The sequence below is a fragment of the Cibotium barometz genome, chromosome 3, assembly GCF_041138505.1.
Source record: "Cibotium barometz isolate CiBa-2024 chromosome 3, ASM4113850v1, whole genome shotgun sequence".
NCBI classification, from domain to species: Eukaryota; Viridiplantae; Streptophyta; class Polypodiopsida; order Cyatheales; family Cibotiaceae; genus Cibotium; species Cibotium barometz.
Window position 1 is genome coordinate 51,237,911 of NC_141048.1, and position 17,759 is coordinate 51,255,669.

Genomic DNA, 17,759 nt, shown 5'->3' on the forward strand with positions numbered 1-17,759 from the left:
GAACTCTCTTGCTTTGAACGCTATTCCTTGCCATGCTACATCTTATAGTATTTGTAATAGCATGTCCAATCAGCTTACACTGATCTTTCTCTTATTTCTCTTCTTTCTTCTTTCTTATTTTTCTTTACATTCAGAGAGGAAGAAGAATAGAAGATTTCATGTTTCTTCTACTTCAACTTCTCATCAAGAATAAGATAATAAGATAGAAAAATAACAAGAAAAGAGAAACTTACCAATGGACAAAGATATATTGCAAGTTCTTGCAAGACAATAAACACACTTAGAACCTTATTTTTTGGAAAATAAAAATAAAGCCTCAGAGAAAAGATATAAGCTTAACCCCAAAATATAATTTACGTGAGGAGATTGTGTCTTATTGTGTATATAACTTAAAGTATATAGTCAAGAGATGAATAGTGTTGCATATAGGAATAATTGGTACATTTTTTAAATTGCTAAAGCCATGTTTGAACAAAAATATATGCTCATTATTGGGCATAAGCTTGCAATTATGCTCTGTGATGTTGAAGATATAAAATGATGGAGATCAAGGTGTATATGTACCAAGAAGAGGGTCACTCATTCAAAGGCTCACTCTTTCTATCTCCACATTACGCTTTTATGGGAGCTATATCATAATGTATTGAACTTGATTTTCTTAAAGCACTAAAGAATGGGAAAATATCATAAATGAGAAGATTAGTGTGAATTTAGCATGAGATCCTCAGTCAAGAGAGAGAGAAAAAGTGGAATGTTCTATACACTTCAAAAACTGTTTGTGTTAAAGAATGTAAAATTTCCATAAATGAGAATATTGATGCAAATTTAGCAGGAGATCCTCATTCAAGGAAGTGCAAAAAAGTGGAATGTACAATACACTCAAAAGACTATTTGTGAGTAAGTTAGTGATATGTTTACCATAGCATTGAGCAAAGACCAATTTGAGAGGGTCAAATACATCCTTGGATTTGACACCTCAATATGAGCTTGAGAGGAAGTCTTGAAGAATTAAGTTCACATGGAGTTTGATACATCAATATGATCTTACGGAGGAGACTTGAAACATCCAGCTCACATGGTGTATAAGTATGTGATTCTTGTAGGATAAATATGTATTAGACCTTACCAAAAATCAAGGGTTAAAGAGATAAGCTCAACAAGGGTAGAATAGTCAAGTTAAGTACACATAAGCCTAGTTAAATGCTAGATATGGTAATACATTCACTTCATGCAAGTAGAATTTTCTCAAGTAGATTTGGCAAGTCCTATGAGTTTTAATACCTATGTAAATGGCTCATTCCTTTGTGAACAAATACAAGAAATTTTATCAAATGCATGCAAGTAGAATTAACTCAAGTAGACTTGGTAAGCCGTGTGAGTTTCAAAGGCTATATAAATGGCTCATTCCTCTATATGTACATACAGGGAATTTATTAAATACAGAAATGATCTTCTTTTTTTGGGCATATCTTCTGATGCTTAATAAAACACATGTGCATTTTGTGCTCATTAAACACGTTGTTAGCCTGTTCAATATTATGTCTTCATCCGCTCATTGATAATTGTATCCATCCCACTATTGTTGCATCAATTTTATGTGTGAGGGTTTAGAGTAAAGTCTAGTGGATTTTTGGTGGATTTTCTCATTGAATTCTTTGGAGAGAGTGTGAGAAACGAGTATCCTTGTAGGCAGATATAGTAGCTTCCTTTAGACATTTTTCAATAGGGTTTCAAGCAGAGTGGAGTTTCAACAAGTAGTTGCAATTTAGTACTTAAAGAGGCATAATCTTGAGAGCAAGCTAAGATTTCAATGACAAGTTGCATTCCATTCTTCCCTATCTATGAATGAGGAGAGTTTTACATAGGGGTTGCATTCCATTCTTCCCTATCTATGAATGAGGAGAGTTTTACATAGGTATAAAGGGGGCTCAAACATAGGTTTACTTGACTCACCTCTTTACAAGAAGTGTCCTTCTAAAAATATTAAAGAAGGTAATTAAATCTTAGATAAAATAAAAATCATATCAAAGAATAAAGAGAGAGAAGGTAAATATTTCCTTGTGAACTTGTGATAGCTATGTTGTCCTATTGTGTTGTCTTACACTTATGAGTTATGATGTTCTGACTGGAGCTATTGTTTTAGTTATATATTCTTCATTCACACTCGAGAAAGGGTTTTGCAATCACTCAAAAGAATCGAAAAGGGCTTAGTCTTCTATAAGCTAGCATGGGCAGAATTGTGAAATTTCCTTTTGAATACCAGAAAATGACTTTTCTTAAAACTTCTGACTTTTCTCTATTTTTAGGCTTGCATCATTTATGTACATCAAAAGCACTCCTCTCATGTATTTAATTCTTAAAAAAATCATAATATAAATATTAGATCCTATAAATGTCTTATTTTACATACTTTTTTGCTATTTACAATCTTGTCCACATACCTACACTCATTTCAACTTCACTAAAAATATAATATCCCCATAAATCTAATGATGCAAAAATGTGCACCAATATGCATGCCAAAAATGTGTAACCATCATCATGCCACTCGCACTAGCCCTGCCACTGATCTATTATTGAAAACACATGTACAATATTATATCCATTGACTATCTACCCAACATGGTGCGATGAGTACCAAGCGGTAAGTCACTAACCATGTGACAAATAATAAAAAATAAATATCCATGATAAAATATAGTGTAAAAATAATGTTTTCAATAATTCAAATAATTTCCAAAATCCATAACATGCCCCACGGTTGGAAAGTAAATCACCTTAGTTGTTCATGAAGATAGGAAGATGCCTCAATTGATGAGTCTTACTCCTCTACTAGTGTAAATTTCTAAAAATGTATGTCCCAAATTTCTTGATTTACTGGTTTGAGAAGAGTCCAATGGAAATTCGGGTACGTTTCTCAAAAATATTTTCCTCGAACACTACTCCCAAGGGAGATTTGGGACGTTATCAACTCATACCACACGAGGAGATTTGGGATGTTATCGACTCATACCACTCGTGTGGACATTTAAAAGGTCAAACGCATTAATGACGCATCAATATGGTATGTACTATGTGCTCACTCCTCTCCTTTCTTTCATGTGTTTATTTTTTCACCTCTGAGTCTCTAACAAAATAGCAAGAGCCAAATGCCCATCACTGCTACATCCATCGTCCTCCGAATCTCCGACTACATCAGCCTCCTCAACGCCCCCCAAACTGAGCCAAACGCCATCAACCTCTACATCCATTGCAAGTATTTCAGCGTTCTTTCAGACCCTCTATTAACGTTTTGCTCTCTGTTTTGTGAATGTTGATAATAGTGTCTGTACAAAGCGCTCAAGGTTTCATTGGGGTCCTTTTGGTCCCATATCGCTTAATACTAACCCCCTTGGCTCATGTTGCCCATGGGTCTAGTACCAAGCGATTAGCAAGTCTCTTGGTACTAACCCTCTTGTGGAATGTTGCCCATGGGTTCAAACCCCACAGACACAAACCCTGCACAATGTTGGTCATGGGGTCAGTATAAAACGATTAATAGGCCTGTGAATTTCTGTTTAATTGATTCTCGCTTGGTACGGATCCCACTATAATATCTTGTGGTCATGGGGTATCGACCCCACTATGATAACATTGATTCTCCCTTGGTACGGATCCCACTATAATATCTTGTGGTCATGGGGTTAGTACCAAGCGATTCAAGGCCTATGGGTTTTGTCTGTGCATATCGCTTGGTATCGACCCCACTATGATAACATTGGTCATGGGGTCAGTACTACCAATTCTAAGCCCTCTGAACTCTTGTTTGTTTCATATCGCTTGGTGCCAACCCCATTGTCATAATGTTTTTCATGGGGTCAGTACCAAGTGATCCAAAGGCCTCCGAAATTCTGTCTGCTTTATATCGCTTGGTATTGACCCCACTGTGATAACGTTGGTCATGGGGTCAGTACCAAGCGATTCGAAGCTTTCTGGAGTCCTATTTGTTTTATATCACTTGGTAGTGACCCATTGTCATAATGTTTTTCATGGGGTCAGTACCAAGCAATTTAAAGGCCTCCGAAATGATGTCTTCTTTATATCGCTTGGTTGTACCGACCCCACTATGAAATAACGTTGGTCACGGGGTCAGTACCAAAAGCGATTCGAAGCCATCTGGACTCATGTTTGTTTCATATCGCTTTGGTATCAACCCCACTGTGATAACGTTGGTCATGGGGTCCATACCAAGCGATTTGAAGCCCTTTGGAGTCTTGTTTGTTTTATATCGCTTGGTAGCGACCCATTGTCATAATGTTTTTCATGGCGTCAGTACCAAAAGCGATTCAAAGGCCTCCAGAATCTTGTCTACTTTATATTGCTTGGTACCGACCCCACTGTGATAACGTTGGTCATGGGGTCAGAACAAGGTATTCTAAGCCCTCTAGACTCTTGTTTGTTTCATATTGTTTGGTTCCGACCCCATTGTCATAATGTTTTTCATGGGGTCAATACCAAGAGATTTGAAGCCCTCTGGAGTCCTATTTGTTTTATATTACTTGGTGGCGATCCCATTGTTATAATGTTTTTCATGGGGTAAGTACCATGCGATTCAAAGGCCTCCAGAATCCTGTCTACTTTATATCGCTTGGTACCGATCCCATTGTGATAACGTTGGTCATGGGGTCAATACCAAGCGATACAATGTACTCTCGAATCCTATTTGTGTTATATCACCGCTTGGTACTGACTTTTTTAAATGTGTTTCTCATCACACTTTGTTTATTTGTTTAGATGGCTCGTACCAAGGCAACTGCTCGGAGGCTTGAAAGACCTACCGAGTCACTGCAAGGCGCAAGGCAGAACAAGGAGGTATCAAGCTCACAGGGCAATTTTGCAGGTTCTTCATCGCATTAAGCGACACATGCAGCCTGCGATATCCAGGCTCCCTTTCCAGAGGATTGTGCATGAAATTTGTGAGCAATGGAGTATTGGAATGCGGCGGCAAGCATCTGCATTATTATGTCTTCAAGAAATCACTGAGGACTGGATCATCAAGTTTTTTGAAGATGCTTACTTTCTCGCCACTCATGCCCATAAGCTGACAATAATGCCGAGGGATTTTGAGACCCTTCGTCGATTGCGGTACAGATACGACCAGATGCTTGTTCCTGTTTCTGCAAGCAATCTTCCAATGAGGCATATCCTTATAGTTCCCCCCCTTCATCCTCGTACAAGGCCATCTGAGAGCTCTCGTGCTCCTCACGACAGGGACACCCGTTTGCAGAGTAAGTTAAGACTAGAACACCCCAGTGATGATGCCCCTCAAGTAGAACCTCACACACACAACAAGAACCGGAGGCACAACCACAACCGGAGGCTACTACAGCATAGCCATAGCCCTCCGTTGAAGTTGAATTTGTTGCAGAAGAAGAAGATGCAGACAGGATAGAGAGGAAATTAAGCGTAATTAAAGCAGAGAATATCATAGAATTGAGAGTTTGGAGGCTTTTGCGCCGGTTAGAGCAACATTTTCACTTCGGTGCCAAAGACTTGTCAGGTGTCTGGATGGATTCGATTTAGATGTTTTGAGGAATGACGCAATGGAAATCACAAATAACATTGTTAATATTTTACTATGGTATGTATAGTATATATATATGATGTATATAGTATGATGCATGATTGAGCTGTAAGTACTACTGGACTAATTCTTTGTTCTTTTCATTGTTGCCTTTAGGTATTGTACATTACTACTACCCTCAAAAGAGGTCCAAAATTGTACATATACTATGGATCTTCTCATTTCCACGGCAGCATTACAAAATGATAGCTCATTTTTTAGCCTTATATCCTGGTTTGAACCAGTGAACCTCGATTTGGCAAGACTTATTTTCACGGCTTATCATGAGAAGAGTGAGTCTCATGTTAAGTTTTAAATTCACATCAAATATTTGGTAATCTATATGTGTTTTCTTTAATAACACCTATGTCCTCTTTGTTTTTTTTCAACCGACACTAGAGTTGGTTTTTGTATGACATTGAGAAAAACACGTGTTATTTTGCAAACTCTCTTCAATAATATCATGGCCGCATTAGAGAGTAAGTCCCTATTGGCATTTCCCTCTTCCACAAGCATGTAGATTTATTTAAGAAGGATAAGCTGATGCTTGTTTTTTTGACCTCTCAGATGTGCTAAAAAATTTGTATATGCATTGGAACATCCCTTAATGGAGCCGAACCTTATACAAAACATGACATATCGTAGGATAAGGGTGCTAGTCCAGCCCAAAGATGTCAGCTGTGGATGGAGGACGACCCTAAATGCCTACCTTTTAATAAAGAATTTTTGTGATATTCCTAATGTAAGTGATGTTTGTAACATAGACTTGCATAATCTAACATAGCTATAATGTCCCTAACAAAGCTTTTATCTGTGTATAGGAAATAATTCAGAACAAATATGCTCCCTTGCACATAAAATAGTTTAGGACCAAAACTGTACAAAGAATTATTTTGGCTATCCATGATCGTGCAGAAGAGGTCAGGAGGGAAGACAAATTTGCAAGGGAAGCTGCATAGAGAAGAGTACGTCAGCGAGACGAGGAGCTACAAAGAGAAGTCGAAGCACATGTGGCTGCCCTCAATGATTATGATAGGCTGCAAGCTGAGGTGGATGAATGGGTGGAATCCAGGACGCAGGTTGAGATGCAGGCGGAGAGGGAAAGAGAAGAAAGGCTGTGGGAAGAAATGGAAAGACTATAAGAGGAGCTTAATCGAAGGCCGCCTCAGTCCCAAAGCACAGTTGAATTCTCAATCACGGCATCACTTCCGTGCCCCAGAGTCTTCCGATCCACGTCAGCATCATTAGACTTTTATTTACGTTTGTGACATTAACATTTATTTTGTAAGAGACCTAACATTGATTTGTAAGAAAAAAATCTTTCATATATTAAATTGCTTTTGGAGTTACAATGTTTTGATTGTCATCATTCAACGACTAATCAAGTGAATAGTGTGAGAGACAGATTTACAGAAAGTCATTTTCTCTTTTTGCCTTGGCACCTTTAAAAATAGGGTTTTGTTAGTGGTATCTTACATAATGTTCTGCACAACATACTAAATGGTGAATGTAAATATAAATGGTTTACCTTTTTAGTATCCATTGTAAATGTATAATCTTTTGGCAATTGTTCAATCTTCTCGTATGTAAGGTCTTCTCTAATTTGAGAAAGAGATGTTTTAGATAGTGTGTTCAGCATTGTAAGCAATTACCCTTCCAAATATATCTCCATTACTAGAGACGTATTCTCGGGATCTGACTCCAAATCTTGATCTAATGGAACAAGGTTGCCATTAACATAATTATATCTGGTGTAATGAAAAGTTGCAATGAAGTTTTGAGAGCCAATAATGTACTTGTTGCAAACTATTGACTTCTTCTCCAAAATAGAAATGATGCCTTCTGTCTTTCTCCTGTCCCAACCATTGTATTTCTTATTTCTTCATCAAAGAAAAAGTCAACAGACACTTCGATAGGTATAAAAATATTAAGCTTGATATTCTTTGTTGCAACAGATGCTTAAGAGACTTCTGTATGTCATGATACAACCTAATCCTATAACTTTCACTAGTTTGTGAAGTTGGTAATGGCCAATCCTTGGTTCCAAATAATGGGAGGGGTAATGGAGTCAAATGACCCCATCCAAAAGACATGTTTGGTTCAAAATACTGCATATCATAGAAAAATATGCCATGGTCTGCAAGATCTCTATGAGTTCTTCCTTTGTAAATTTGTTCTCCTACATATGCATGGAAAGCGTCAAAAATCCCACTTATACCCTCCACTGGTTGCCAGTCTATCCTATTGGATGGATAAATATCTACATAAAACCACAAGATTAGACATTTTTAAAACAATAATTAGATACTTTTAAAACAATAAGGAGACAGGATTGAATGGATAAACAGCTGCATAATAACAACAATTAAACACTTTTAAAACAAAAGAAGGTTTGACTGAGATACTACTCACAATTGGGAACGATATCGTGGAAGACCAGGAGGAAATTTTTTCACCATTAAGTCTACATGCTGGAAAACATGTTGTATTAGTACCTCTATCACACGCTTGCTAGATTCACATACCTTGAACTCTTTAACTTGTCTCTTGAATGGCTCCACAAATTCATTAGCATTTTGCCTCTTCCTCTTCCTTCTCTGTAAAATTACCCAACTCCTGACTGCAATTGTAGATGGTATCCATGTCACATCGTCCATATTATAACTATTGAATATAGTAATAGTTGAAATGCTAGTACGGGGCTTTCTACAGGTTGCCATTTTGTGTAGCAAAAGACACACGGAAGAAGAAGATAAGAGCTTAATTTGGAGGAGACTTAGAAAAAGAAAGAACGACTATGTTGGAGACGAAGAAGATTAGAGCTAGTTTGGGGAGAAACTTAGAGATTCTCTATCATTAACTACCACTATCTTTTAGCTTACGTGTAAAGATTCGGTAGTATTATTTTATTATTATTTTAAGCTGAGTAAATGTTATTTTAAGATGCATTTTGAGCATAAATTTACTCTATTTACTTGAATTCTTGCTTTAAAATGCCAAATTTCTCTGTTTTTACGGAAGCCTCTTCCTCATTGGTTGAGCGCCACTCTCTCTCTAAAACTAAAAGGCCTAAAAATGAGCCCACATTTCTCCTAATGTAAATATAATAATTTTTTTTCAGGCCAAAGTGTCCTAAAAATATTAAAGAAGGTAAGTAAATCTTAGATAAAATAAAAAACATATCAAAGAATAAAGAGAGAGAAGGTAAATCTTTCCTTGTGAACTTATGATAGCTATGTTGTCCTATTGTGAACTTATGATAGCTATGTTGTCCTATTGTGATGTCTTACACTTATGACTTATGCTGTTCTAACTGGAGCTGTTGTTTTAGCTATATATTCTTCATTTCAACTCCAAAAAGGGTTTTTCAATCACTCAAAAGAATCGGAACGGGCTTGGTCTACAAGCTAACATGGGCAAAATTGTAAAATTTCCTTTTGAATACCAGAAAAATGACTTTTCTTAAAACTTCTGACTTTTCTCTATTTTTAGGCTTGCATGATTTAAAGCACTCCCTCATGTATTTAATTCTTAAAAAAATCATATTATAAATATTAGATCCTATAAATGTCTTATTTTGCATACTTTTTTGCTATTTACAGTCTTATCCACATACCTACACTCATTTCAACTTCGCTAAAAATATAATATCCCCATAAATCTACTGATGCAAAAATGTGCACCAATATGCATGCCAAAAATGTGTAACCATCATCATGCCGCCCGCACTAGCCCTACCACCACTGATCTATTATTGAAAACACATGCACAATATTATATCCATTGACTATCTACCAACACAGTGCAACAAGTACCTGGCGGGGTAAGTCACTAACTATGTGGCAAATAATAAAAAATAAATATCCATGATAAAATATACTGCAAAAATAATGTTTTCAATAATTCAAATAATTTCCAAAATCCATAAGATGCCCCACGGTTGGAAAGCAACTCACCTTAGTTGTTCATGAAGATAGGGAGATGCCTCAATCAACGAGTCTTAAACCCCTACTTGTGTTTCCTTAATCATCAAGTCTACACAGAATCTTGCTACCTCAATTGGTGAGTCTACGTATGAAGATGGTTATAGTGTGCTGCCTCAATCGGCGAGTTTGCACATAGTATACTACCACAATTAGCGAGTCTATGCACATAGTGTATTGCCACAATCAGCGAGCCTATACACACATAACTAAAATCAAGGAAACTGTGAATGCTAAGGTAGTAACCAAGGCACGGTAGGCAGAAAACCATGATTCGGGTATCCACTGTGCTTCAGTAGAGTCATTATTGTATTAAATCAAGTATCGATGATAAATAGTACCTACACGAGTGGTGGTCTGGTCATGCTCAAGGATAGATTCTGGGACTAAAATTTATGAGTCTTCTTGTAAGAGAGGTGGGTCATCTACTAGAACAAGATAAAGTGGAAGAGTCCCCTTAAATCGGTGTAGCAAAATGATATGGAAGGAATTGTGTATACACCACTCAAGGGGAATTTCCAATCTAAAAGCATTATCATTGATTTTCTTGAGAATCTTGAAATGTTAATAAAAATGTGGAGCAAGTTTAACCTTGGGGTGCTTTTTAATTCTCTTAAGTCTACATTTTTTTATTCTTAACCAAAGGATGCCATTCTCTTAAAATCGCTTCTTGTTTATTTGCTTTGTATATCTTTCTTGAGATTTTTGAATAGATTGAGTCACTTCAATCAAAATCTACGTATGCTCATGAGCAAAATTGTTAGTAGTTGGAAGTTATGTTCCAATTGTAGAAGTCGAGGTAGGTAACTTTTTACCATAGACAACTTCAAAGGGTGCCTTTCGTGTGGCAAAGTGTGTGGTATGTCAAGGATGCTAGAGAAGCATTTTGACCATCTTGTGAATGAGGTCATGTGGAGACCTAAGTGATAAAGTTGCAACAGCTGACGGAGAGTCAACGGAGGATGTCTCGCGTAGTAGCAAGGTTTGTCGAGGTCTTGACCAGCCTCGATTCAATTTAAATGGTGAGCTTCCGGTACGGTGGAAGAGGGACCAAGGAAGCGGTCTATGAGTGAAGCGCTAGGTGACCTACAAAGAAGAAGCCTAGAGCGTGCTGACCATACGGTGCTTGGGCTCTGGGTCACCGAAGATACCCACGCGTGCGTCGAGGAAGAAAAATGGAACAAGGTGTTAGAGTTGTTTTCTGAACTCGGGCATGAATCTGGTATTGATTGTCCTTGCTGGTCCTCAACGGATGAGTCCATGGCTCTTTTATATGGATCTGTTGGTTAATCTTACTGATCTTCAACAAAGAGTCCATCTGGATTTTCTTATGTGATTATATTCCTAGGTACTATGAGCTAGGAACTATTGAAAAGGCCCCTGAGTGAACAGGTGGTGAGCATTCTAGTTGGCCAATGATGCCATAGGTACACCGATGAAGGAATGATTGGAAATTAGAATTCAAGCTAGATATTTTGGAGGATTATGATCAGTGATACTATGGTTTCATTAAAAGATTGTTTTAAAGACAGCTGAATCTGTGAAACAGGTAATTTCATATTGGGTGTGTAAGTGGTGTGACTATCTTGAAGTTTGCTTGAAGCGCCAGCTACTAGGGGGCCTGGGAACTCTTTTCCTTGGTGCCGGAGATAAAAAATAACCAAATTTCTAAATAGATCCTATCACTACTGTGGTTGGCTAACCCATGGGATTGGATGGGGTTAGGCTGGACTAATGATCCCTTAAATGAGACTCAATTCTGTTAAGTTACGATAGTTGAAGTAAATCCCGGATAACCCTCGTTCTATGGAAAAGAATCAATTGCGGTGCCTCTTGATGAGGAAAAACGCGTTGGACTCTATGATCCAAATGCAAGTCTTTTCCTTGATCTGACCATGTGACTTACGGGTTCGGTCGGATCAGTTTGGTTAGTTAAGGCTCTTAACTACGTTAGAATAAAAATATACTGGAGTAATCGCCTATGTCTGCTAAGCGAGGGAAGTTTTTCAAGGTTCGGTTTTGGAAGAACCGAGGGATTAGTCTCTTGTTCGGATATCCGTGGGCGAAGCCCTAAGAGTGAGAGGTTCTGCCCTGCGCAAGAAGTGCTACTTCCGCTACTAGCACCCCCAGAATTCATTGCATAGAGGGGGTAGGGATCTTTCAGCTGGTATCAGAGCGAATTGGCTAAAGTGAAACAACTGAAGCCAAAAATGTCAAAAATTTACGAAGTACCAATAAAATATTGTAATTGTGTGATGAAATTCATGTAAATTGATATTCAGAATGAAGATTCATAAATTAGAAATCGGGTCTTCAGATAGAAGTACCGCAATTGTATGGAATCCGTAACTTGCTTGAGGCCTAGATATGATGGTATTTACCTTATAGCTCCAAGGACCGTGACTACCCATATATATACCGTGGGTATATCTGCAACTCTTTACCGACAATATATACGAGTAAATCTAAGACCTTGAAGTTATAAGCAAAAATGCTATCCAGAGGATGAATTCGAATGCTGGTTAATATGATTTTAGAATTCTGGTTGAGAATTGATGAGTTGATTTGGATTCTGATTGAAAGATGATGATTTTTGAATTCTAGTTGAAGGAAGATAAGTTGAACAAAGCCACAATGAGGATGAATGGGATGAATCCCAATGATGATGTTAGTAACTGGAATGACGATAATGACTTTAGCAAATCACTATGAGATTAGTGGATTGTGCTGTGAGACAGATTGCTGCTATTAACCTTTGACCCAGTGGATCTAATTAAGGGATGACAAATTGAGAACCTACGTAATTGAAATTCTCGTGGAGGAATGTTCAGATGAAATTTTTAGTCTGATGGACCATTATTGTGTTAAGGGTATGAATGATATGTTCTGAATGAATTGTTCTTTGATAATAAGTACTGTATGTTCTTCTTATAGAAGGGATCTTTATCCCAAGATTCTGCGTGGGTCGACGAGACTATAAGGAACCCCATAATCAGTTGGATCTTAAGGTGAAAGAGTTTATCCTCCTGCTACTACCAGATGAGGACATCTTGCATTTTTTAAGTGGGGTAGGATGTAAGATTCCTCCCTCCAGCTTTTGAGGTGTAAAGGTGTAAGAACCTCCCCTTCTGTTCTTAAAATTATTCCCCTCTCTGAAATAGGAGAAAGATCTTGTTTTACCCTGTTTTGGCCTAGAGAGAGAAAATATCTAGAGAGAGATAATCCAAAATTTAGATATCTTTGGATATAAAAATCCTCCTAGTGTCTAAAATGGATTCCCCTAAAACAAAAGTTCAAAATGAACTTTCCAATGTGCATTAGGAATTACTTGAAAATGGTATAAGGGACCTTAGCATAAGGGTCTACATTTTCAAAAAAAAATTAGATTATGGTTCAATTAAGGTTCCAATGGGCCAATTGGATTAATCCAAGTATTGGGATGAGATAAATCCAAAGAATAAAATAAAATACCAAAAAATGAGTAAATGCTCACATAAGATGAAGAGTTGACTGAGTACAAGGTTTATTAGTTAAAAATTATGAGATATTACTAAAAAAAAATGAGATATTTTGGAATAATGATGTATTTTTGACACCTTGGTAAGGAGAGGGGGACTCTTGAGGTAGGTGCCTATTTCACATGTGTGGAAGGGTTTTTAATTCAAAAAAATTATGATATTTTTATCTCTCCTCTCTCCTAGATCAAACCAAATCAAAAAGGGAGCCAAACTGAACCTGGAAAATTCTAGAACCCAATTGGACTTGGTTAGTGGCCTCCCTCACCTATAAATAGACCCTTAGTCTTTTGTAAAAAAATATGGGAGCTATACCATGCGAGTATTATATTAAAATAATCATATTTTCTATTATCCCTTAAATTTTCCTCTCTCTTGGGAGCTTGGAGCTCTCTCTCTTTACAACAACTCTTGGAGTTGCTCTTCTCCTCCTTGGTGGACCAATTGATTGGTTGGGGGCTTCACTGCTTAATAGAGAATCAAGCCAAACTCGGAGGTAAATTTAATTTTTATGATTTTTTCTAATTTATCTCAATGACTTTCTTCTTCTTAACCCCTCTCAAGCTTGAGAAGCTTTCTAAATAATTTTTTTAATTCAAATAAAGCTTTCCCTCAAAGTCTTAATGCTTAATTAAGAGAAAGTTAATCTTTATGCTTAATTGTAATGCTTTCTTTAAGTAAATCTCTCTCTCTTAAAAAAATAGCCATCTTTATGGCTAAATCCTTTGAAAAATGAAGCTTCTCAATGATAGTCTCTTAATTCAAGGCTAAATTCTAGGCTTGATAAGCTAGAGATTAAGAAAATGGTATTTTTATGATTTTGTGTTAACAAAATAATGGTTATTTCTTTTAGATTATTTAAAAGTAGTTAAAAACTACTTTGATTGATTCTAAATGATAAATAGATTATCCTATCAATTTGGAAAAAGAGAAATAATGGAATTAGCTTAATCTAATGGGATAATCATAATTAAGTTTATGATTATGGTTAAAATTATGATTTAAATTCATAATTTGATTTTAAGCATAAAAGAGGAACTACTATCATATTTCCATTACAAGTTTTTATTCTTTAGAAAAATTTGAGAATTATCAGTAATAGTAGAGCGAAGCTATGGTAAATTTTTTAGATAATAATACATATCTTATTTTTATGCATAATGCTAAAAGAGGATTTCCTACCATATTCTAGGATTAGACATCCTGTGCAAAAATAATGATTTTCATCATATTCATGAGAAATAATTTTTTTATAATTATGCTTAATTAATTGATTAAGAGAAAAGAGTAATTTTTGGTAAATTTATTTTTATGCAAAAAGAGGAATTCCCATGATATTTAAGAATCAAGTATTTAAATGGTAAAAGAGGAATTTTTGGTAAATTTATTTTTATGCAAAAAGAGGAATTCCCATGATATTTGAGATCCAAGTAATTAAATGGTAAAAGAGGAATTTTTAGTAAGTTTATTTATATGCAAAAAGAGAAATTTTCATGATATTTGAGATCCAAGTAATTAAATGGAAAAAGAGAAATTTCTCGTAAATTTATTTTTATGCAAAAAGAGGAATTCCTATGATAATTGAGATCCAAGAAATTAAATAGTAAAAGAGGAATTTTTTGCATAATTCAAATTATGAGTATTTATCAAAAGTGAAATTTTGAGCATTATTAATTTTATTAGAAAATATGGGTAGAATTGATTTTTTTAAATCCCATGAATCTTTTACTTAAAATAAGAATATTGACTTTATTTCACTTAAGAAATTTGAGAAAGAATATGAAAATATCCATCGAGAAAAAGTACCTTTAACTAGGCCAAGCGATTGGCAGAAACTTAGAAAAGTCCCATTGGTATCGAAAGTAGAAAACAATACTAAAAGTGGATGTGATAAGATGTGATATAGAGCGCCGAATGAATGTAAATGAATGTGACGGGATAAGAATGTATGCGATGTGATTAGATGAGATGTGAATGTGATAAGAGGAGATGTAAACATGATGTGATAAGATGTAAATGTGATGTGATAAGATGTGAATGCGATGTGATAAGATGTGAGTGGATGTGATGAGATGTCGATGAGATGTGATGTGATGTAAACGGATGTGAATGTGGATGTGGATGTGGATGTGGATGTGGATGTGAATGAGATGTGTTGATATGTGAATGGGTGTGATGTGATGTAGATGGATGATATTGAGATGTGAAGTGATAAATGTGCATGTGAATGAATGGATGGATGTGGATAGATGTGAATGTGAATAAATGGATGGATGTGGATAGATGTGCATGTGAATGGATGGATGGATGTGGATAGATGTGCATGTGAATGAATGGATGGATGTGGATGAATGTGATGAGATGTGAATAATGAGATGTGATGTGGATAGATGTGGATGTGATGTAATGTGGATGGAATGAATGAGATATGATGTGGATAGATGTGGACGTGATGTAATGTGGATGGAATGAATGTGATGTGATATGGATGGAATGTATGTGATGTGATGTGGATGCAATGAATGTGATGTAAGGTGGATGCAATGAATGTGATGGATGTGAATGGGTGTGATGGATGTGAATGGGTGTGATGAGATATGAATGGATGTGATGAGATGTGAATGGATGCAATGAGATGTGAATGGATGCAATGAGATGTGAATGGATGTGAATGTGATATGATGATATCTGAATGGATGTGATGTAATGTGAATGGATAGATGTGATGTGATGTGATATGGATCTAGGTAGATGTGAATAGATGAGATGTGATGTGAATGGATATGATGTGATGTGATGTGGATTGGGGTAGATGTGAATGGATGAGATGTGATGTGAATGGATGTGATCTGATGTGATGTGATATGGATATGGGTAGATGTGAATGGATGAGATGTGATGAGGATGGATGTGACGTGATGTGATGAGGATCTAAATAGATGTAATTGGATGTGATGAGATGTGATGTGGATGAATGTGATGTGATGTGGATAGATGTGATGAGATGTAATAAGATATGATTGGATGAGAATGGATGAAGAATGAAGGGAATAGATATGACTGGATGTGGAATAAGCAAAGTGAATTGATTTAGAAGAATGTGGAATAATGAGAAATGATGTGGAACAATGTGGAAAGATGAGAGTTCATTTTAGAAGCTGTATTTATGACCTATTTTTAAATGACTGTTTAATGCTGGGGAAGCATTTTGACCATCTTGTGAATGAGGTCGTGGAGACCTAAGTGATAAAGTTGCAATAGCTAACGGAGAGCCAACGAAGGATGTCTCATGTAGCAAGGTCGGTCGAGGTCTTGACCAGCCTCGATTCGACTTAAATAGTGAGCTTCCGGTACGGTGGATGAGGGACCAAGGAAGCGGCCTATGAGTGAAGCGCTAGGTGACCTGCGAAGGAGCCTAGAGAGTGCTGACCATATGGTCACCGAAGATACCCATGCATGCGTCGAGGAAGAAAAATGGAACAAGGTGTTAGAGTTGTTTTCTGAACTGAGGCATGGATCTGGTTGATTGTCCTTGCTTGTCAACGGATGAGTCCATGGCTCTTTTATATGGATCTGTTGGTTGATCTTGCTGATCTTCAACGAAGAGTCCATTTGGACTTATGTGATTATATTCCCGAGTACTATGAACTAGGAACTATTGAAAAGGTCCCTAAGTGAATAGGTGGTGAGCGTTCTAGTTCCCAATAATGCCATAGGTACACCAATGAAGGAATGATTGGAAATCAGAATTCAAGCTGGATCTTTTGGAGGATTATGATCAATGATACTATGGTTTCATTAAAATATTGTTTTAAAGACAGCTGAATGTGTGAAACAGGAAATTTCATATTGGGTGTGTAAGTGGTGTGACTATCTTGAAGTTTGCTTGAAGCGCCGACTAGGGGGCCTGGGAACTTTTTTCCCTGGTACCCGGGACAAAACATAACCAAATTTCTAAATGGATCCTATTACTATGATGGTTGGGCAGTTGGCTAACCTATGGGATTGGCTGGACTGATGGATCCTTAAAATGAGACTCAATTCTATTAAGTTACGATAGTTGAAGTAAATCCCAGATAACCCTTGTTCTATGGAAAAGAATCAACGGCGGCTGTGCCTCTTGATGAGGAAAAAAGCATTGGACTCTATGATCCAAGTGCAAGTCTTTTCCTTGATCTGACCATGTGACTTACGGGTTCGGTCGGATCAGTTTGGTTAGTTAAGGCTCTTGACTACGTTAGAATAAAAAAATCCTAGAGGAATCACCTATGTCTGCTAGTAGGTGAGGGAAGTTGGTATTGCTCCAGTGCCATGCCCCCAAAAAGGGGAGACTGGCTATAGATACTTTTGGTTGAGCCAATGTTTGATTAGGTGGTTCATCCAAATGACTTCTAGACTACGGAAGGCAAGTGATTAGAAATAGGCATGGAGGGATAATGGGAATTCTCCACCCCCAGGGGATGAAGAGGTTCTCCATCATCCACCAACTTCTCTATTAGAGTGATCTTCTGATTGAAAATCTTTTAGACCCAATGCACTTATTCAAGAATGTAGTTGATGTGCTTTGGAAACCATCATTGGGGTAAAAGAGAACAAGGGACAAAGGAATGACCTAAAGGAGGTTGGTTGGGGAGGATGTAAGAGTTGTGGAAATGAACA